At 45.5% G+C, this 22,984-nt stretch overlaps 1 protein-coding gene across 6 annotated transcripts in view; it reads right to left on the bottom strand.

Moving 5' to 3' along the window:
- LOC137619702 (zinc finger protein ZFP2-like) overlaps positions 1–22,984 on the bottom strand; it is a 216,539-nt gene that overhangs the window by 97,220 nt on the left and 96,335 nt on the right. For 2 of the 6 annotated variants that reach the window (XM_068349982.1, XM_068349984.1), the window contains exon 2: positions 2,753–2,852. The gene's annotated coding sequence lies outside the window, so the exon portion shown is untranslated. Of the gene's footprint in view, positions 1–2,731; positions 2,853–20,246; positions 20,262–22,984 lie in introns of those variants that run through there. The other 4 variants (XM_068349985.1, XM_068349988.1, XM_068349986.1 and 1 more) reach the window with 4 other exon arrangements.

The following is a 22,984-nucleotide window of genomic DNA, read 5'->3' as shown; positions in this document are numbered from 1 at the left end:
TACGCAGTTGAGGGTCGCGCGATGGTGATCAGCATGCGCAGGGTTGAGCGATAGTGATCAGCATCCGCAGGTGTGCGGTCGCGCGATAGCGATCAGCATCCGCAGTTGAGGGTCGTGCGATGGCGATCAGCATCCGCAGTTGAGGGTCGCGCGATGGCGATCAGCATCCGCAGTTGAGGGTCGCGCGATGGCGATCAGCATCCGCAGTAGAGGGTCGCGCGATGGCGATCAGCATCCGCAGTAGAGGGTCGCGCGATGGCGATCAGCATGCGCAGGTGAGCTAGTAGCTGGCGAACCATATTCCTTCAGAAGTGTTGGAGAACGTTGGCGTGCCGGCTGTAACACACACGGGCGATCCGGAGATCGCTGGCGAGCTGATGATCGCTGACGAGCTGATGATCGCTGGCGAGCTGATGATCGCTGACGAGCAGAAGGCTACGCGTGGAAGCCTGCGCAAAGAAGAAGAGTCCTTGACCCCGACCTGAACCGAAGTTCTAGATCGCGAGGGCGAACGTGGGCGCACAGGGCGCGTAACAGGAACCAACAGGAACCGCAGAGAAGATCATCTTGAAAGCGCTGACGAACAGGAGAGCGCTGATGAGCAGAAGGGCGCGCAGGGAAACCCTGACACGCAAGGGAAGAACCCCCGTGGGGGCAACCCTTTGCCCCGAAGGGATCGTTGTCCGCCGGGAGACTGATGTCCGTCGGAAGACCGCTGTCCGTCGGGAAGACCGTTGTCCGTCGGGAAGACCGTTGCCCGTCGGAAGACGAGATCAGACTGCTGTCCATCTGCACCAAGGCGGAAGATCGAGAAAAAGGAGTTGTAGGCTGCAAACGGAGATCCAAAAAGGCGCCTCAAGCACCCTTATAGGGAGATGAGACGCCCTTACGACGAGGCGGACGGTGGGCCTTACGGCGAGGGAGGCCAACAGCAACAGCAACAGCAACAGAAGAAACCTCCGAAGAGGAGTCTCTATGAGTGTACTCTCTCGCGAACGAAAGAGAAACACTTCGTGGAAGAGACTGGTCAGCCAGTGACCTAAAAGGAGCAATCCTCCGAAGAGGAGCTCCTGCAGCTGCCCAGCCCCTTGAGCGAAACTGCAGGTGCAACCGCTCAGCACCCAGAGCATAGTCGCACGAAAAAAAAGGCAAGAGAAGAACCCCCCAAAAGGGGAAAAACTCAAGCCTGGACAGGAAAAACTTCCCTCGGAAGGAAAGTTATCCGCCCAAGGAGGCAAGCCTCCTGAGTGTTCTAAAATGAACTGGAGAGCTGTCCGTCGTCACGGGAGTACTACCAGTAGAAGGAGACACGCCCCTGACGAAAATACAAGGGGGGAGGCAGCAACAGCCGAATCCCCAGGACTCAACCAGACAGCTCACACCGTTGCTATATTACAGAAACGAACTAGATCGGTAACTGTAAAAAAATAAAACAAAAATCATTAGTACACATTCATTCCCCCGGGAAGGCTCCGAAGAGGAATCCCGAGGGAAAGGATCAAGAATTACACAACAGGCACGTGCCCTCACAACCACTTACACTCGCGGAAGGAGAGCTGTAACCAAAACAGAATTATAACAATTATAATTATGTAACTATGTAATTATGTAATTTAAAAATGAATGAACACTAAAGAAAGAACGAAAACCCCGAAAGGAATCGTTCTACAAGCTGAAAAACAAAAAACAACTACAATTAGATTCATAACTAATTGAGACAAACGTACGGCGTAGCAACCCCCCACACGGAAAGGAAGCTAGGCTACAAGGGCGTAGTAAAAGGGTGAACGACCTCAAGAGAGAGAGAGAGAGAGAAAGACATAAGTCAAACTCGATCGCCACCCATAAAAATACGCCGTGGTGGCCTAACTGCCGAGGCCTCCACGTAGATATCGTACACTACACACACACATCTGAAAAGGAAACTTACTTATTTCTATACTCAAATATATATACAAACATGAAAACATGTTTACATATATATTGAGTAAATGAAAAGTAAGCGATTAAGTAAAGACAAAACAGACAATGGCTGCCAAGCGAGGACCAAGACAGAGACGTCTGTCACAGTCCGAGCCAAAAGTGAAAGTGAGTATTCACCTGTGTGTGAGGGGGAGGAGGGGTAGCTAGCTACCACTCTCCTACCCCCCCCCCCCCCCCGCTAACTAGCGCGGGGGTAATACACCCTCGTTAAATTCTAATGGCTCGCCATTTCAGCTACGCTAAAAGTAATACCCTTTGTAAATAGCGTGGTTTGTATTTCGGTTACGGAACAATTTTAAGTTTTACGGCCAGGTAAATATAAGGGTTATTGAGTGTGTGAGATGGCACGCCTTCACTCTACTGCACCAAAAAAAGAAGTGAGGAATCTCACTGGGTGAGCCTGTGGCAGGGTGGCTGGTCTAGCCATTACTAAGTAGAGGAGGGTTGTTAACACCTTTGTAAAAGTTTATGGTTAGATTCCAGCTATGCTGAAAACATACCCATAGTAAAGAGTGAATAGTTTGTATTTGTGTAGGAACAAAGTTCTTAAACCAGCTTGAGGCAAATCCCTTCTCCTCCACATATGCAGAACTATTCTCTCACCTTCCTATGCATCTAGTTGTCAAATTGAAATTAAAAACCTAATATAATGTAAGGGTTTGTTTTTTTATCATAGAAATACAATATTGATCTGAAATTTCTTGAAATATAAGCTAATAATCAATCTATCAGTTACCTACACACTTACAATGCTACTCACTGCATTTACCTAGTGGGATATCTTGGGATATGTACAGTTCCTTTTGGGTATCTTCACAGGATGAAGAAGTCATATCACTCATTTCATGATGAGAACTGCTATTCATTACCTAAAATAGAAACAAATCTTTACAGATTGTATACAATAAACATAAACATTACATTGATGTTGAAGACCTCTTCAATTGGATTTGAAACTAAAAGCTTCTACAACAATGTAGAGTGATTGGTCACTCAATAGAAATGACTTGCTGCTAAACAATATCTTGCAAGAGATTCTTGCGATGATTGACTCAAGTTCTATTGTGTTATCTCTTATAGGAAAATATTGCACATTTGGAAATTAATTTGTAATTTTTCTAATTATACAAAATAGAGTTCTTTAATAGGAGCATGATTTCAGCATACCTTGAACAACTGTTAAACTTTTAACTGGGTTGTTATAGCTACTGGTAGTCCCGCCCACTTGCCAGGCAGAATAACCTTCACTTTTACCTTGACCTAGGACTTCCAGGGTGGTTGAGTTGGTAAGTGTAACTTACAGAAATAATTTGTATTTGTTCCACCACAACATACAAACCTTATGCTCTTTAAGAAGTATTTAGTTTGGTGAAACTCACCGATAAAGTTTTTACAGGGTGTAACTACTCTGCGCTAGTTAGCGGAGTGGATAATCAGGGAAGGCTAATCCACCAGCAATAGCGACTAACCGCCACTTTTTCATTCAGCTCAATGGAGTGCAGACGTGTCTCACTCCCCCGTTAACAAACTAAAACAAAATTTCCTTAACTGGCCTAAAGTTAAAAACATTCTGTATTTTACCTTTTTCAGGTGTGAGTGCCCGCGAGGTTCCAAATTATGTTGGCCTGCCTGGGCACTGAAGGGTGCCAATTCAGCACCTTCATGTTAGCTAAGGAGACCGATCCTCCCGGTTTCTGTCCCGCATGCTGAGGTCACACTTTCACCCAAGAGTCTCATTGTGCTGAGTGTAGGGAGTGATCGCCCTCCCAATGGTTGAGATTTAGTAGGCGCTGGAAGAATTAGACTAAAAGAGATTTTTCCTCTTCGAGGTCAATCTCTAAAGTAAGGAAGTCTCGCTATCTTTCTCCGTCGACTCAATCGGCTTCCCTTGGGGGTTCGGTTGAGTACGAGCGGCACAGAGGTAATTCAGGGACATGCTTGCGTGTCAGGGTCCACCATTGCTTCCCTTAGAGGAGCAGCGTGGTTACCATAATAGGGGAGTCTGTCAGACGACATGGGTCACCTATTGTGGCCTTCCTTGGGGTTGACAGGTTCTCGGTCTAAGAAAAAGCTGCAAGTAGTCTTGCGGTTAGGTGTGCATGCACACTTGAGTAGGGGAAACGTTGGGGTGAGCAGAAACAGCTGAGGGTTATCACTCCTCGGAGTGTCTTGTCAGGAGATCCTGCGATTCCAGAGACTACCATTGGCTACTTTCCAGAAACAATTCACGGAGTTGATCTTTTGACCGAGTTCATTGACGAAGGAGAGACAAAGTGAGCAGCCCGGAGGTCCACCTCCAGATCTTAGACAGTCTACCCTTCCAAGGGAAGACAACCCTCCATCAACTCATGTTCATCAATCTCCTCACCCGCAAGGCGATGTACAGTCAGGAGTGGAAGGACGGAAAGGACGGTTTTCTCCTGAGTGGTCTTCCCCACGGGGTTTCCGCTGAAAGGTGTTAAATTTATCTATGCCCCACTCCAGTTCATCGGAGCACAGCTTTTTGGCGCTGGATGATGAGATTTGGATACGGTTAGCACTTTTCTTCCTCCTTACCATCTACGGGCACACCGAAGCACTTTGCGCTATGCTAGGCCAGACTCTGAAGAGACCGCACCAAAGGATTCTCCCTCAAAAGGGGTAGAATCGGCCTTGCTGCTAACGAGCATGCGCCCAGCTCCTTGTCCTTCTCCTGCAAGAGATTCGATGAACAGCCGAGCTCCTCTCCTCGACACATTCGTAAAGGAGCAAGCAGACCAGTCTCTTGCGCACAAGCCAAGCACAACATTGCACGTTTTTCTTCCTGGCAAGGAGAGAAGGAGAGCTTATTCGACTGAGACAAATAAGCACACTACCCCTTACGAGCACGATGCTACTGGTCGTGAGCGTGAGAACTTACTCACTTCGAACCCCTGTTCTAAGGTTAAGGCAAAATCTAGCTTGTCTAAACGCACTGCGTGCGATCCTCTGCTAAACTTTGTCTCTGGACGAGCTGAGAAAGGCGAGCATGCCAGCGCACTCTATCAACTTTCACTTTGCGAGCGAGCGCATTCCCCTCACAAGTGTGCACTGGTAGATCAGTTACCTGTGAGAACTGAGAAAGGCAAATACGCCAGGGAGAAATTCCAGCTCTCATCTTGCGAGCACGCACCTCCAGCTGGCCAAGCTGAAAAGGGCACAAAAGCCAGCGTGCTCTACCATCCTATTCCTCGTCAGCACACGGGGATTTCTCCTTACAGGTTAGCGAGCGCACTCGGTCCTCTCACTACCAGAGTGCACAGGTAGTGTTTACCTTACCTGAGCCGTCGGGAAAGGCCAATCGGTCAGAACAGGATGACAGCGGCCTCTGGCATAGATAATAGGAGCAGGACTACAATCGCGAGCCGAGGACTGAAGCCTCGGAAACAGGCGACGGGAGCACTTCCAGAAATCTCGTTCTCAAAAAATACTTCTTGGTTTAAGGACCTAGTGCATGCAGTGAGGCAAGCGGTTGGAGTTCCAGCTAAACACCCACCTAAGGGCCCTTCTCCAGGGATTCTCAATATCCCGTTAGAATCCTCACAAGTGAGTGATGCTCTGGCAGACCCTAAGCAATCTAGCCTAGCTAGACAGCCTCCACTTCCTGTCCCTCCCATGTATTCAAGGTATGAGTATCACTTCTAAGATCAAGGATCCGACCACCTAAGATCCTGCTTAGAAGAGACTTGGTATGATTCCGATCGAGACCAAAAGAAGAAAGAGGGACCAAAAGGCCGTCATTCCTCCACAGGGGGATACGATCAATCCACGGACAAGTAGGGGATCCAGGTTGCTTAAGGAAATGTCCTTGATAGAGAATTATAGGCTCTTGCCTATAGAATTCAGCAGGACAGAACCTCCCCCTTCAACGGCAGAGGTTCCTATTCTGCCTGATACTTCCGAGGATGCAAGACATGCGGAAACATCGAGGAAGGAGAGTTCCTCTTTGCTAGACGAATTTAATATTCATCCCAGAGAGATGAAGGATGCAAAAACTGTACCCAAGAACTGGCGGTTTACGGATGAATGTCCGTCAGCTTCTGTAAGACCGGGACACAGACGACCACCGCTTAGAGCCCATTCTTCATTGAGGAGCCAAGATGGCAAACCCAAGTCACGCGAGGCTGCTATGGGTGTTAGCTTAGAGGAGGAAAAACCATTTCACGATGGATCCAAACATTCAGATAGAGCACTGCCAGATTCCACCAGCCCCTAAATTTCTCCCATGGAGCAGAGAGATGCCGATTTCATATTTCTACAGGTACTTTCTTTCATCAGCAAAGTTAATAACCAAGGAGAACCGGATCAGATCCTGACTGAAGTTAAGACACGGTACTGGATCAGTTTTTGGACGCAATAAAACCCTCTAGCACCAAGGTAGCCTTGCCTTGGTCGAGGGGGCTTAAGGCTGTGAAAAAGAGAGCTTATGCGCAGGTTGCAGGCACATCATGGTCTCTCTGAGAGGTGGATTCCTCTATGCTACTTCCTCTGCTGTATGTATGTCAGAGAAAGTACTATAAGGTGGTGAAAAATGATCCTTCTCCCCTTCCATTCGATCCACCCATTGAGTCATTGACCCAAGGCTCTTCTCTGGCCAAACTGTCGACCTTGCAGGTTCAGTTCTAATGGGTTGCAAAATGCTCTTTGCAATACATTTCATGGATGGATTATTGGTTGGGCATGGTCAAGTACTTCATTAAGAACAAGGACTTCTCTACACCTAAAAGGAGTGAGGCACTGTTCACCTTTCTACTCTCGGGAGAGAGGACTTAGGAATTTTTGACTGAGAACAGGGTCAATCAATGGGTCAACTGGGTACTGAGATGGGGAGATACTGCCGCTCCGACTTTCCCCTACGAACGCAAGGCTCCGGGAAAGGTTGTGCCGGCTGTGACGGCTGCCGGTGGGAGACCCCTTTGTCTTTGAATGTTCTTTAGTCCTCCCTTGGAATGCCTTCCGCATCCCTGAATCCGGCGGTGCCAGCAACAGAGTTTGTGGCTGGATGGAAGCTTGAATGATTAATTCTTCCCTTCCATTTGAACCCTCATTCGGGAAGAAGGCAGTAAGGTTATATACCTACACCCTTGTTTACTGTACATACATTAATAAGGCAGCCCTTCATCCCATGCTTTCTCTCTTTCTGTCAGCTAGTGCTGCCAGGTATTAACCCAGCTGGCAGCATGCCGGCTGGACCGGTGCCTCCAGGTACTAACCCAACCGGTAGTATGCTGGTTGGACCGGTGCCATCAGGTACTAACCCAGCCGGAGGTATGCCAGCTGGATCGGTGCCGCCAGGTACTAACCTAACCGGCAACATGCCGGTTGGACTGGTGCCGCCAGGTGCTAGCCTAGCCAGCAACATACCGGCTGAACTACAGTATATGATTACACAGTAGCCAGTATATTTGGAGTATAGTATATACTGCAGACAGAAAACTGTGTCCTTTCACAGTCTATTGTTGAGATCAATTCTATATTGAAAGGAAGTACTCCTTCAATACACTGATAGTAATCAGTCTTATAACTTACCCCACAATATTTTTGGGTGAGATAGCCATGTCGTCCTGATGGAAGGTTCCTATTGATAGCTTTCTAAGGGATATTTGGCTACAGTGATATTCCCAGAGAATTAACCTTTAGGTCTCCAGAATTCTAACTCCTGGCGCGAATATCCTTAAAATTTCTCTTAAGGATATCGCATATTATCAGGAGACGTATATCTTGATACGACACATAGAAATCTTCACCCCGAATAGCGTTTAGGCTTCGAGGGGAAAAAGTGGCAAAACAGAAGGGGAGACGTTATCAAGGTTACCTTTCCTCCCGTACAACTATTGAGTATCTAGATGGCGCTGTATCCAAGCTAGCACTTATTCCTTGTAGCATTGAGCATGGTGCTACAGATATAGTAATTTCAGGAGGGATCCTGCCAAGGCCTATTCTATAGAAAAGGAGGGCGGGTCCACCTGAACGACATGGTTACCTCACCAAAAAATAGATTTTTCGCTTTGCTCAAAATCCATTTTTTAGGCTCAATCCATGTCGTCCTGATGGAAGTTTACCAGAGAATTACTAGAAAGTACTGTATTTGTGGATTTTATAGGTGCCTCAACATTGGGACAAAATTTCCTATGGACATCCAGACCATTAAGACATATGACGTTACCGTTATACGTCATTACTACTAATCATAGACAATGTTAGTGCTTCCTGCTCCCTGCAGGGAAGAGTCATATTAGACGTAGGAAAGGAGTCTCAAGGTTTGCATATAATGTATGAACAACATAACATCAACTATATACAGTATACAAGAGTCTCACGATTTGTATATTATGTTGGAATATAGCATCAGATAGTTATACAAGAGTTTCACTGTTTGTATAATGTATTGGAACATAGCCCCACTAGATATTGTTTGTATCTCATGTAGGAACAAAAGTATCAGCTATATGTAATGTCCACACATATAATATATGCAGTTTTATTTAGGATATAAAAACTATCAAATATAGGGCGAAATAAGACACAAATACACATTGATAATCATTTATTGGCAATAAATGATAACATAAAGTAACATGTATCATATATACAGTATATTAATATATGTAATGGGAAACATACGAATTAACATAATACAGAAAAATTTTTGTTTCATATTGGAACGGAAAAATTTTATTAGTGCCACACATGAATTTGAAAATTTAATAAATTTTCTAATATAGTTTTTTGTAATGTTGAATATTATCAACACTGTGTAAAGTACACACGGCACAAGTGTTATCTGTATATTTCTCCACCTGAAAAAATTTGAACAGTCCTTAGTGTCACCATGGTGACGCTCACTTCACAAGTGTTGCACTGGGAGGTGTCAACACCTTCACCCGAAAAATTGATAGTCCCAATCAATTCACTGTTCATCGCAGCACTAGACGACAGGTTTTAATACACTACCTGCCGCCACCACGTAATGCTTTAATTCGTGCACTTGCTTCGCATAATATTTGTAGAACACTCTGGATGACTTCCATCCAGTGTACGAGCGAAGACGCTCAAAGTCCATATACTGAAAAAAGTTCAGTGATGAAGCAATTTTCCTTGGATCACGACCTGCGAGTGTACTGTCAGGATCCGCTCTGCGAATAAAGTAGGTGAGCTTCGCCCTCAGTTGTTTTAGGGATAAGTTTGATCCTGAAGTTTCTCCTTTAAAGAGCTGCCCTCCCCGAAGTCTGAAGTTCTTCGAAGATAGACCTTTAGACATTCCACTGGACACAGCGAGACATCTTCCTTCAGAGGGCAGATTCTCCAGGGACCCCTTCTCTTTGTGGGTAGCTCGTTCTTAGCGAGAAAGGTTGGATCAGGAAAAAGATTCAGTGTTCTCCCACTTCTGTGTACTGAATATGGCCCTCATCTCTGGATAGGGCCACTATTTCACTAACTCTAGCCCCCGAGGCTATAGCGAACAGGAAAATGACTTTTTGAGTCAAGTCCTTCAGAGAGGAATTCTCATTGTTCACTGTTGAAGCATATTGTAGGACCTTGTCCAAGGACCATGAAATAGGCTTCGGAGGGGCTGCAGGCCTGAGTCTAGCGCACGCCTTAGGGATCTTGTTAAAGATTTCATTCGACAGGTCTACTTGGAAGGCATATAGCAGAGGTCTAGTCAGAACCGACTTACATGTAGTTATTGTGTTGGCTGCCAGACCTTGTCTATGAAGGTGGATAAAGAAGGACAGACAGAAGTCCATTGAGATTTCTTTGTCCTTTTGCTTTGACGAAAGCAACCCACTTTTTCCAAGATGATTCATATTTTCTCCTAGTTGACTTAGACTTGTATTCTTCTAAGAAGTCTATACAGTGGAACCTCTACACATGAACGTATCTACATCCTAATTTTCCAACATCCGAAGTAAAATTCGAGCAATTTTTCAACTCTACACCCGAATTTTATTTCGACACACGAAGTAAGCAATTTTCGTCGTACCGGTTGTATCCGAATTTTTTGACACGCGAAGTACAATTTGAACACGTTCCTACTCTACACCCAAATTTTTTTTCGACACCCGAAGTAAACAATACCCGTCCGCGTAGATGGTACTCATAGCGCCGGATGTATTTTTTATTTCCGCCGATAGAAGGCAGCACTTCGACCTCGGAGGGACCCTCAATTAGCGTGGCTTGGGTAATTCCTCTGTTCGGGTCGGCTTCGTGTGGTTGTGCGCTGTGCGTTCTGCTATTAACTGTATTCTAATCGTGATTTTTTATGTACATCCTTTTACGGTTTTTTACGTAAAGCATGGGTCCTAAAAGGCTTAGTTTCGCAAGTGGTAGTGGTAGTGGTGAGAAAAGGAAGAAGGAAATTCTTTCTTTAGAAGTAAAGCAAGAAATTATTGAAAAGCATGAGCGAGGCGTCCGCGTGAGTGAACTTGCAAAAAAATATGGCCGAAATATGTCGACGATCTCGACAATCTTGAAACAGAAAGAAGCCATTAAAGCAGTGAAACCTTCTAAGGGGATCACCATCATTTCAAAACGTCGTAGCCCTGTCATAGAAGAGATGGAACGACTTCTGCTAATCTGGATCAAGGACAGAGAGATTGTTGGCGACACCATCACCGAAACTATCATCTGCGAGAAGGCGCACGCCATCTTCACTGAATTGAAGGAAGCGAGCTCTGGGGGTGATGCTGGGGAGAATTCAACCGAACCTTCCTCAGACGATTTCAAGGCATCTCATGGCTGGTTTGAAAAATTTAAGAAACGGTCCGGGATTCATTCAGTTGTTCGCCACGGAGAGGCTGCTAGTGCGGACACAAAGGTTGCAGCTGACTTTGTGAAAAGCTTTGAAAGGACCGTGCAGGAAGAAGGCTACTTAGAGCAGCAGGTGTTCAATAGTGATGAAACCAGGCTGTTTTGGAAGAAGATGCCCAGTCAAACCTACATCACCGCCGAAGAGAAGAAATTTCCTGGGCATAAGCCAATGAAGGATCGGTTGACTCTTGCCCTATGTGCCAACGCTAGCGGGGACTTTAAAGTCAAGCCCTTACTGGTTTACCATTCCGAGAACCCTAGGGCCTTTAAGGCACACAATGTGGATAAGGACCAGCTTCATGTTTTCTGGCGATCCAACTGCCTGGGTCACTAGGCAGTTCTTTGTCCAATGGGTTAACCAAGTTTTCGGTCCTTCTGTGAAGAAGTACATATCTTCATGTGCAGAAATTGCCTTTAAAGTGCCTGCTATAAAGTGCCTGCTATGCCTTGACAATGCACCCGCTCACCTCACCCCGGACTTGAAAATGATATCTTCGAAGAATTCAAGTTCATAAAGGTGCTGTATCTTCCACCGAATACCACCTTTATCCTCCAGCCCATGGATCAGCAAGTCATCTCGAACTTCAAGAAGCTCTACACCAAGCACCTATTCAAGCAGTGCTTTAATGTCACGCAAAGCACAAACTTAACTTTGCGTGAATTTTGGAAAAGCCACTTTAACATCGTGCACTGCTTGAAGATCATAGATCAGGCTTGGGTGGGATTAACTCGACGAACCCTCAATTCTGCCTGGAAAAAGCTGTGGCCTGATACGGTTTCTCCCCGAGATTTCGAGGGTTTTGACCCCGAACCTGATCCCGTGGTGGGTGCAGCGGAAGACGTAGAGGAAATCGTCTCCCTTGGCAAGTCCATGGGTCTGGAGGTCGACGCAGATAACATCACGGAACTCGTCGCCAGACATCCTGACGAACTTACTACAAAGGAGCTCAAGGAACTCCATGCTCTGTCTGAGCACATGAGTGATGACGAGGAAGGGATTGAGGAGGTAGAACATGTGTTAGGTTCGGCGCAAATTAAAGAGATGTTAGGAAAATATCAAGACGTGGTCGACTTCATCGACAAATACCATCCAAAAAAATTGCAGGTTTGTCGTGTAGTTGCGCAGTTTGATGATGTTTGCCTTACTAATTTTCGAAACATTCTGAAAAGCCGTACCAAGCAACTTTCTATCGATAGCTTCTTTAAAAAAACTACGAAGCAAACTCGTGATGAAGAGGAAGGAAGTGGTTCAAAGAAAATGGCAAAGAGTGAAGAGAAAAAATTCAATCAATTATAAGTGTAGAGAGTGAAAGTGACTTTTAAAATTAATCATCAAAAAGAAAAAAAGAAAATATGAAAAAAAATATAAAATATAAAAATGAAAAAAAATAAATAAGCTAAGTTAGGTTAAAGTTCACTTAGTGTAAGTTAGAATAAGTTACGGTAGTGTACGTTTATCGTAGTCACCCTCTACCTCCTTGCCGCCCGTCCGTCTCCTCTCTGCGTAGCAAGACCGACACTGGCGCTGGACTTTCTAAGGTAAAGTGACGCTAAAAACCCGTTTCTTATTTATTATTTCTTGATAATTATTCTTTTTTACATGTCTATTATCTAATTTAGAGTGCATATTGTCATGTGTAATTATGTATAGTAATTTATTAAGGAGTTATCATAGGTTTTTGGGCTCAACCACGGATTAATCCTATTTCAATGTATTCTTATGGGAAAATTCGTTTCTACGTCCGAACATTTTCTACACCCGAAGTCGGTTGTGGAACGGATTAAATTCGTATGTAGAGGTACCACTGTACTGCCTTTTGAGATCCCAAATCTTTTCTTTACCGCTAAGGCGAGAAAATCATGAGACGAAGGTTTCGGGTTCTCTGTGATGAAGCGAAGACAGCTGACTTTTAGACCTGTTGAGACAGTGCTGGGTCCGGAAGAGGGACCAGCCTCAGCTTCAGTTCCCATACCAGAGGGATTGATTGATTGATTCAAAGTTTTCAGGCATCCTGACATCTGAGGTCATTGACGCCGGTAACATTTAATTTATGTATACAAAAATAAAAGATAAAATAAAATAAAAAATAAAAGAGTATTCAATTAAAATCATAAAAGTTGAATGTAATAAAAGTTAAATATTTTTCAGAAGACCTGCTTCTGAAATAAATCTAAAAATGCCACTTGCATGGTAGGACACATCATTTCCAAGAATCTTGGCAAGGATGAACCTGCCACCCTCACCTCGAGCCTCAAACAAATATCTATTCCGCAAGTTGTTATAATTGGGGCATTCGGTCAACAAATGCCTTACTGTTAGAGGTACTACACAGTCGTCACAATATGGTTGGTGTTGGCCCTTCAGCAAAAACTCGTGTGTAAACCGAGTGTGACCAATACGGAGACGACAAAGAGACGTCTCCCATTTTCGGGGCATCATATTATACCTCCAAGGAGATATGTCATTTGTTATCTCTCGCATTTTATTGCCATCTTGACTATCCCATTGCTGTTGCCATTTATTGCAAACCAATTTCTTGATGTCAGGTAAGAAATCATCACAGGGAATGGGATACCTTCTTGGCAGCAACTCTGATGCAGCCTCCTTAGCCAGTGAATCTGCCTTCTCATTCCCAGACACACCTACATGTGCTGGAACCCAACAAAATTGAACTGTTATACCTCTCCGTCCAATTATGAAAAGCCATTCTAAAATCTTTAAAACTAAAGGGTTATTAGAATTAAAAACTTCCATAGCTTGAAGGACACTCCTTGCATCACTAAAAATTGTAAAATTACCCTCCTTCTCCAACGCTATTTTCTCAATAGCGGTTAATATGCCATACAGTTCGGCAGTAAATATGGAAGCGGTCAGAGGAAGTGCACCTCTACAATTAAAACCATTACTATGTACTCCAAATCCAACGCCAGCATCAGATTTGGAGCCATCAGTATAGATAAAAGTTGATCCTCTATGTTCTCTAACATGTTCATTAAAAAGAGACTTGGCTTCTAGGTCTGACATATTCTTCTTATCTCCAATAAAATATTTACAAAAAGATATCTCTGGTAACTTCCATGGAGGCGTTGGTGATACCTTGAATGGAAGTACCTTATTTCTAATTAAATCCAGACTATTTAATAATCGTTTCACCCGAAAGCCATAAGGTTGAGGAGATTTTGGGTGCAACTCAAAGTATGATGCGTGTCTTACAAGGCTTGCAGTCTGAAAGGCGAGAGAGTTAGGGAGTCTTTGCAATCTAAACCAATACCGAAGAATGGAAGACATTCGGTATAGGTCTAGAGGTAACTCTCCAGCATCAACAAGGAGACTTGGGATAGGCGAGGTTTTAAAAGCTCCAGTAGACAATCTAATACCTGCATGATGTATCGAGTCTAATATTTTTAACCGGCTTGGGGTGGCTGAAGAATATACCTCACAGCCATAACTAATTTTGGAAAAAATCAAGGCCTTGTATAATTTTAAAATAGTATTGCGGTCTGCCCCCCACGATGTATGGGACAATACTTTTAAGATATTCAGAGCTTCAACACATTTAGCTTTTAATGCTTTTAAGTGAGAAACCCATGTCAGCCTACAATCAAATATCAAACCTAAAAATTTAGCTTCTCTTGCACATGGTATCCGTTGACCTTTAATGTATATATCCGGGTCTGGATGTACTCCCCGGATACGACAAAAATGGACAACGGTAGTTTTACTTGTCGAGAACTTAAATCCATTCATGTCAGCCCACTGGATAATTTTATCAATAGAGTGTTGGATTTTTCTCTCAACCATTGCCATTCTAGTGCCAGCAAATGATATTGAGAGATCATCCACAAATAATGTTGAGAGAACATCCTGGGGAATGGCTTTGGATATCCCATTAATTGCTAGTGCAAAAAGGGTTACACTCAGCACACTACCCTGAGGAACTCCTTCTTCCTGGCACTTACTCTCAGATAGTGTTTCCCCAACTCTCACTTGAAAAACTCTACGTGAAAGAAATGCCTGAATAAATAGTGGCAGCTCTCCTCTCAATATACCAGAGGGAACCAGTTGCTCTTTTGCCACTTGGGAGCCACTAGAGCTGCCGTTCCCGGAAAGGATCTCAGCTTGTTGAGGACCTTCATTAAGAGATTGGTCAGAGGGAACAGGTAAATGAGGTTCCATCTGTTCCAGTCGAGGGACATGGCCTCCGACGCCTCCGCTAGAGGGTCCTCGTAAGGGGCTACATAACGAGGTAGTTTTTTGTTGTCGCTCGTCGTGAAGAGGTCGATCTGCAGTTCCGGGACTTGATGCAAGATGAAGGAGAATGAGTCTGCGTCTAGGGACCATTCTGACTTTATCGGCGTGAGCCTGGATAGAGCGTCCGCTGTCACATTGCGGAACCCTTGAAGGTGAACTGCTGAAAAATGCCATCTCTTCTTTTCCGCCAAGCGAAAGATGGCCAAGATCAATTGGTTGATTTGGGGCGATCTCGAGCCTTGACGATTCACACATTTCATTATCACTTCGCTGTCCAAGATCAACCTGATGTGGGCTGATCTGCGAGGGGAGAGTTTCTTCAACGTCAAAAAGACTGCCATGGCCTCCAAAATGTTGATGTGGAAGGTCTTGAATAGAGAATACCAGGTCCCTTGTACCTTAAGTTGATGGGAGTAACCTCTCCATCCTTCCGTCGAGGCATCCGTGTGGATGGTGACTGATGGTGGAGGCACGGTCCTCTTTAGTTTCTTGGCCTTCGACCATGGCTTGAGAAGTGATCGTAGTAAGGTCGGTATCAGTCTTCTTTGATCTCTTCGAGCATTTGATGCGTATCTTCTCCAGACTCCTGACACATCTTTTAGTTGTGCTTTTAGCACTGGGTCTGTCACTCATGCAAACTGGAGAGAGCCCAGTACTCTTTTCTGTTGGCGTCTTGAGATCCTGTCGGATTTTAGTAGTCTCTTGACAGATCCTGTAATCTCTCTCCTCTTCCCTGGGGGAATGGAGAGATGGTGTGACTTCAAGTTCCAATGGATTCCCAGCCATTGAAACTCTTGAGCCAGAGAGAGTCGAGACTTCTTGAAGTTGATCTAAAATCCTAGATGTTCCAGGAAATGGATCACTTTCTTGGATGCTTGCATACAAGCAGTCCTGGATGCTGCCCACACCAGCCAGTCGTCCAGGTACGCTGCTACCTGAACGTCTTCTAGGCGTAGTTGTTGAACGACTGCGTCTGCAAGCTTCATGAAAATCCTTGGGGCTATGTTTAGCCAGAAGGGCATGGCTCTGAAGACGTACTTTTTCTTCTGTAGCCTGAATCCTAGGTAGGAGGAGAGAGGGCGATTGACTGGAATATGCCAGTAAGCATCTGCCAGGTCTATTGAGACCGTGTACCCCCCTTTTGGTAGTAAGGTTGTTATGTGTTGAAGGGTTAACATCCTGAACTTGTTGTTCTCTATGAACTTGTTGAGTGGCAACAAGTCAAGAATGACTCAGAGTTTGTCTGAGTCCTTCTTGGGAACACAAAACAGCCTTCCCTGGAATTTGATGGACTTTGCCCTCCTTATTACCCGCTTGCTCAATAGTTCTAGGGTATATTATTCCAGTACGGGGGTGGAGTGTTGGAAGAATTGAGGAAATGATGGTGGAGCCTCGCTCCAGCTCCATCCAAGTCTGTTCTTGATTAGGCTGTGGGCCCACGGATCGTAGGTCCAACGATCCTGAAATTGTTGGAGACTCCCTCCTACCTAAAGCATCTCATTGCTTCTGTCTTCCAGAGGATTTACCTCCCTGACCACGTCCTCCCTTATCACCCTTACCTCGTGGGGGGTATTTTGAGGAGCCCCGTTTAGAGCCTCTACCTTTGGGACGAAAGGTAGTGGTTTGTCTCTCAAAGGCAGGGTTAAATGCTGGTGACTGGGCAACCAGCTGTTGAGGTACCATCTGGTAAATGTTTGGAGGTTGAGCAACCACTTGGGGCACCGCGGTCATGGTAACTGTGGGATGTTGTTGTTTGGCAGGCCGAGAGGGTAATCTAGGTCTCTTGGTCTTCTTCTTAAGCTGGGGACCCTCATCTGGAGAAGAATTCCTCTTAGCTGAAATGCCCCACTTCTGGAGGTTTCTATTCTCTGTGGCAGCCTTGTCAACTACCTTCTTGACCACTTCACTTGGGAAGAGGTCCTTACCCCAGATATTGGAAGCTATCAGCTTCCTGGGTTCGTGTTTTACCGCTGTTGAAGCGAACACGAACTCTCTACATGCCCTTCTGGCTTTAATAAAGCTGTACAGGTCCTTTAACAAGGTAGCCGTGTGCATCTTGGCCATGACCATGTTCATATCCGGGGTACTATTTAGGCCTGCAGTCATCTCTAAACAGTTCTGTAGGGATAGAGATGCCGCTAGTCTCTCCTTCGTTTCTTGCTCCCTATGCAAGAGAAAGTCAGACAGCTTTGGGAGATTTTCGTTGAACTGACGTCCAGAAATATCTGCCTCCAACTTCCCAACTGAGAAGGTAAGGTGGACTTCCTTCCAATCCTTATCCTCCATGGGCAGGGCTAATGACAAAGGTCTACACTCGTTGAGTGTAGGACAAGGCTTGCCTGCCTCTCTTGCCTTAACGGCAGCTTTAAGAGCCTTTGATGTAAACGGGAAGGCTATTGAAGCTGGAGCAAGAAAAGTAGGATGTTTCTTGCTGAGGGCTGACACCTTAGAGTTAGTGTAGCCCACCTGCTTCAGGCTACTTGCCAAAATAGCCTGTGCCTTATCATGGTCAAATACTATGACCTCCTTGGGTTCCGTCTTTTCCTTCAATGCTGGTTCCAGCTTCAGACGGATGAAGAAGTCTGGGTAAGCGTTGAAGCTTGGCCAGAACTGAACATCTTCGATAGGGACGGCTCCCAACTTCTCTGAAATAAAGAGTTTGCCATTAGTGATTGGCATGTACTCAGCATACCTCCAGGGATTAGTTTCAGAGCAGGTTGGGAGGTCTTGAACCCTAAGTTTCTTGTGAGACCCACGGGAGGCGGAGAGTTGAGCAATTTGTCTTTCAAGTTTCGCCTCCCTTTCTTCGCCTTGTTTGCGAAGGCTCTCCATCAGCACCGTAAGATTGGCCAGTGCCTGTCTCATGTCATCTGATGGAGGGGCGGAAGATGTTGAAGGTAACGGCTCCAGAGCCGGTACCGACAGAAGGGACTCCGAATCGACTTCCTCATCTTCTTCAGGAGTCACCGTAGATTCCTCCTCGTGACCGAGGACACTTCTGACATCCTCTCCTCTTGATGGATGTCCATGCCTTGAAATGCCTCAGAGACTTCAGCTTCTACGGCAATCTGGATGCATGGAATCTCGGGTCGAGGTTGGGGTATGACAGCTTCCATACCCGCTTTAGGGAACAGCAAGTTGCGCTTCCGTTTGCGCATCCGTTCGTTAGGAAGGTACGGTCCCATTGCGTTTTTCTGAAACCCACGTACCCATCTATGCAGCTTTTCTCGGGCTGCATCCCTTGGTTCCGCTGACTTGGGGTCATCAAAAGCTTCGGTAACCAAGGCCTTGCATATGTTGCAGTCTTGGGGGTCCCAGTACCGAAGAGCTTGCTTAGAAGCAGTGCAGGGGGCATGAGCTCTGCACTCTATATGGCCGCAAAAGTCCTTACTCCTGACGTTGCAGAAGATGACTTTGCACTTCACTTGGTCCTCCTGTAAAGAGAGGAAATTTAAATGAGTATGCGGTAGTTTATCTCACCTGATAAACAATTATGTAAAATATTACTATTAATATTTTAACCATTATAGCTTAGGATAGTCAAGCTAGAAAGGAACTAGGAAAGACACATACTTGTGTTTCCTGTCTAGCCAATTGCTGTGACCTCCCTAAAAATTAAAGTCTTAGAGTTTTCCTATTCAGGAAACCCAAGGGAAGGGTTCTAACCCCAAGGGGTAGATAAGTGTAACTTAACAATGACCTTTTCCAAGGTTTTAATAATGTGGGGTAAATGGTAACTGATCAGCTTTCACTGTGTTGAAAGAAATCTTTTCTTTCAATATATGGCTGGTCTCAAAAATAGACTGTGCAAGAATACACATGGTATGTTGGAAAATAACTACTGTATAATATATACTATAGTTTTCTGTCTGCAGTATAATCTACACTGCAAATATACTGGCTACTGAATAATCATATACTGTAGTTTAGCCGGCATGTTGCCGGCTAGGCTAGCACCTGGCGACACGATCCACGGCGGCAGGGATAGTACCTGGCGGCACCAGCCCAGTCGCCATGTTGCCGGCTGGGTTAGTACCTGACAGCACCGACCCAACCGGCGAAGGTACCTGGCGGCACTAGCTGACAGAGAGAGAAAAAGCATGGAGTGAAGGGTTACCTTATTAATGTATGTCAACAATTATTAAGGGTGTAAGTATTTAATCTTACTGCCTTCCTCCAAAATGAGGGTTTAAATGGAAGGGGAGAATGTATTATTCAGGCTTCCATCCAACCACAAAAACCATTGCCGGTCCCGGGTATGTGGATGGCAGTCCAAGAGAGGACTGAAGAACACTCTACAGAACAGGGGTCTCCCACCAGCATGCGTTACAGCCGGCACAACTTTTCCCGGGGCCTTGCGTTCATAAGGGAAGACCGAGCGACTAAACAGCTGCTTATGTAGGAGCCCGGCCGGCCCCACAACCTACCCGGCAAGCTGTGAGATTGTAGGACGACGGCCACAGGGTTGCGATGGCTAGGCCATTGCTAAAGGACAGAGGGGGCAGGGAAAAGGGTCCTATATAAAGTGTGAAAGAAGGCGGCAGGAAGAAACTCTTTCGATATCGGCGCCATCCTAGGCGGCAGAAGAATATCTATTCTTTAGCCTAGGGTTTGCTGAAATGGTGTTGTATGATGCCGCCAACTTCTCCCCTGCAGTCTAGAAGACTAGTCCTGTGTTGGCAGACCCTAGGCTGAAGAATAGAATAGACATTCTTCTGCCGCCTAGGATGGCGCCGACACTGAAACGATGTTTCTCCCCTGTTACGAGGAGGAGGCAGGATTGCCGCCGCCTCTCAACAGGGGAGAAACATCGTTTCAGTGTCGGCGCCATCCTAGGCGGCAGAAGAATGTTTATTCTTCAGCCTAGGGTCTGCCAACACAGGACTAGTTTTCTAAACCGCAGGGGAGAAGGTGGCGGCATCATACAACCACTTCAAGTGCGGCCTAGGAAGGCATAGCCTCCTATGCTGGCATCTGAAAGCCGGCAGGGGAGTGACTACTCAGCCTGCTGCTCTGCCGCCAGCAAAAGACTGAATACTCTGAGGTTCTGTTGAAAAACCAAAGCCGGCTATCTGCCGGCAAGGGTAAGAGACAGAAAACCCTAGCCTAGTCAAGCCGGACTACTCGATGGCAGGACCAAAATGATATTTTCATAATAAAATAAATTTTTGAATATACTTACCCGCTGGTTATATAAAGGGCTGAAGTCCCCTGACGCCCTGGCAGAAATTCAAATTCTCGCGCTATCGAAGATACGGCAGGTGTACACCCGCACCCTAGCGGTAGCTCAGGTGGAACAACACACCAACTCCAGTTCTTCCATGCCTCATAGCAATACCACAGGTAGTCTCTAGAGGGGAGGAGGGTGGGTGTTAAATTTATATAACCAGCGGGTAAGTATATTCAAAAATTTATTTTATTATGAAAATATCATTTTTAAATATAAAACTTACCCGCAGGTTATATAAAGAGCTGATTGACACCCATTGGTGGCGGGTCAGAGACAGCTACATATTGAAAATTCACTTAAGGGTTACATACAACAAACTTAAGCGGTTCTCACCTGATAAGGAAGCTGACAGCAATGATACTCTGCTTCATTTCGTCCGCTATCCTTAAGAGATCCAGTGATCCACTCGGGCTGAAAATCTCTAGGAGCTGTCAAACGGTACGACCACCTATAACATGACAGAACCTCAACCAATACCCTTGTTCCGGGTGCACTCTAGGAACAAATTGACCACCTAACCAAATCAAAGATTGCGGAAGACTGACGACCAATCTCCACAAACAACCATAACAAACGAGTTCCAAGAGATAGAAAAGGGGTATTAGGAAAAAGGGAACGTAGTGGTATCGCATTTGCCGCTACAAAAGGACCCAACGTAAAAAAGTCCTCATAGCGAGTCTGAATATTTCTCAAATAATGGGATGCAAAAACAGACTTACTTCTTCAAAAGGTCGTATCCATCAGACTTTGCAGAGAACGGTTCTGTTCAAAGGCCACTGAAGTCGTACCGCTCTGACTTCATGTGTCTTCACTTTGAGAAGCCTCTGATCCGACTCATCACACTGAGCATGAGCTTCTCGAATCAACAATCTAATGAAAAAAGACAAAGCATTCTTAGACATGGGCATCGAGGGTTTCCGAACTGCACACCACAAGAGCGTCTGAGTTACCCCTCAGATTCTTAGTCCTGTCCACATAAAGCCGTAATACTCTAACTGGACAGAGTACCCTTTCTAATTCATCTCCAGCCAAATCAGAAAGGTTAGAAATCTCGAAGGATTTGGGCCATGGCCGAGTAGGGTTTTCATTCTTGGCCAGAAACCCCAGTTGCAAAGAACAAATGGCTTTTCCATTCCGAAAACCAATGTTCCTGCTTAAAGCGTGTACCTCACTAACTCTTTTAGCAGTGGCAAGGCTAACCAGAAAAAGAGTTTTCAAGGTTAAATCCTTAAATGAAACCGAGTGTAAAGGCTCAAATCTGTCACTCATGAGAAATTTAAGGACAACATCCAAATTCCAGGCAAGGGGAGCTGTTTGAATCTTCTTGGTTGTATCAAAAGACCTAAGCAAATCTTGTAGATCCTTATTATTAGAAAAGTCTAGGTTCCTGTGTCTAAAAACCATTGCCAACATACTCCTGTAACCTTTAATAGTAGATGACGAGAAATTATGTTTAAATTTAAGGTCTAAGAAAAAATCTGCTATCTGGGTAAGAGAGGTACTGGAAGAGGAAATCGCGTTAGTCCTACACCACTCTCTGAATAACTCCCACTTGGACTGATACACCTTGATGGTTGAAGACCTCCTTGCCCTTGCAATTGCCTTGGCTGCCTTCTTCGAAAATCCTCTAGCTCTAGCGAGTTTTTCGATAGTCTGAAGGCAGTCAGACGTAGAGCTCGGAGGTTTAGATGATTTCGGGCTAAGTGAGGTTGTCTGAGAAGATCGGGTCTTATGGGAAGGCTTCTCGGGAAATCTACCATCCATTCCAGTGCCTCTGGAAACCAGCTCCTTGACGGCCAGAACGGAGCTATCAGTGTCATTCTGGTCTCTTCGTGGGAAATGAACTTCTGAATCACTTTGTAAAGAATCTTGAACGGAGGGAAAGCATAAACCTCCATGTGTGACCAGTTCATCAGAAAGGCGTCTATGTGCAAGGCTTCGGGATCCGGAACCGGAGAGCAGTAACACTCCAGCCTTTTTGTCTTTGCGGTGGCAAAGAGATCCACGAGAGGACGACCCCATAACCGCCACAGACTCTTGCAGACGTCCAGGTGTAAAATCCACTCTGTGGAGAGAACCTGACCTCCCCTGCTGAGTCTGTCTGCGCTCACATTGTTGACCCCCTGGATGAATCGAGTCAAAAGAGTCACCTTCCTTTCCTCTGCCTAAATGAGAAGTAGTCTTGCAATCTCGTACAGAGGCCAAGAGTGGGTCCCGCCTTGTTTCACAATATAGGCCAGAGCTGTCGTGCTGTCCGCATTGACTTGGACCACTTTGCCCCTGATCTGCTTCTCGAAGCCTATGAGAGCCAGATGAATAGCCAAAAACTCCTTTTGATTGATGTGGAGAGATGTTTGCTCCACAGTCCAAGTCCCCGAAAGCTCCTTCTTCTCTAGAGTGGCTCCCCACCCCGAGTTGGAGGCGTCGGAACACAACACAAGGTCTGGGCTCTTCTGAAGTAAAGACAAGCCTTCTTTCAGTCTGGGCTCGTTGTACCACCATTGAAGATGAGACTTGATGGAAACCAAGATGGGAATGCAATCCCTGTCGAGGTTGTCCCCTTTCTTCCAATGGCGATTGAGATGAAACTGAAGAGGAAGCAAGTGCAACCTCCCCAGGGTCACAAACTTCTCTAATGATGAGAGAGTCCCCAGAAGGCTCATCCAATCTCTTATGGAGCAAAGTTCTCT

The sequence above is a fragment of the Palaemon carinicauda genome, chromosome 26 (assembly GCF_036898095.1).
Source record: "Palaemon carinicauda isolate YSFRI2023 chromosome 26, ASM3689809v2, whole genome shotgun sequence".
NCBI classification, from domain to species: Eukaryota; Metazoa; Arthropoda; class Malacostraca; order Decapoda; family Palaemonidae; genus Palaemon; species Palaemon carinicauda.
This window is presented reverse-complemented; position numbering and strand designations above follow the sequence as displayed.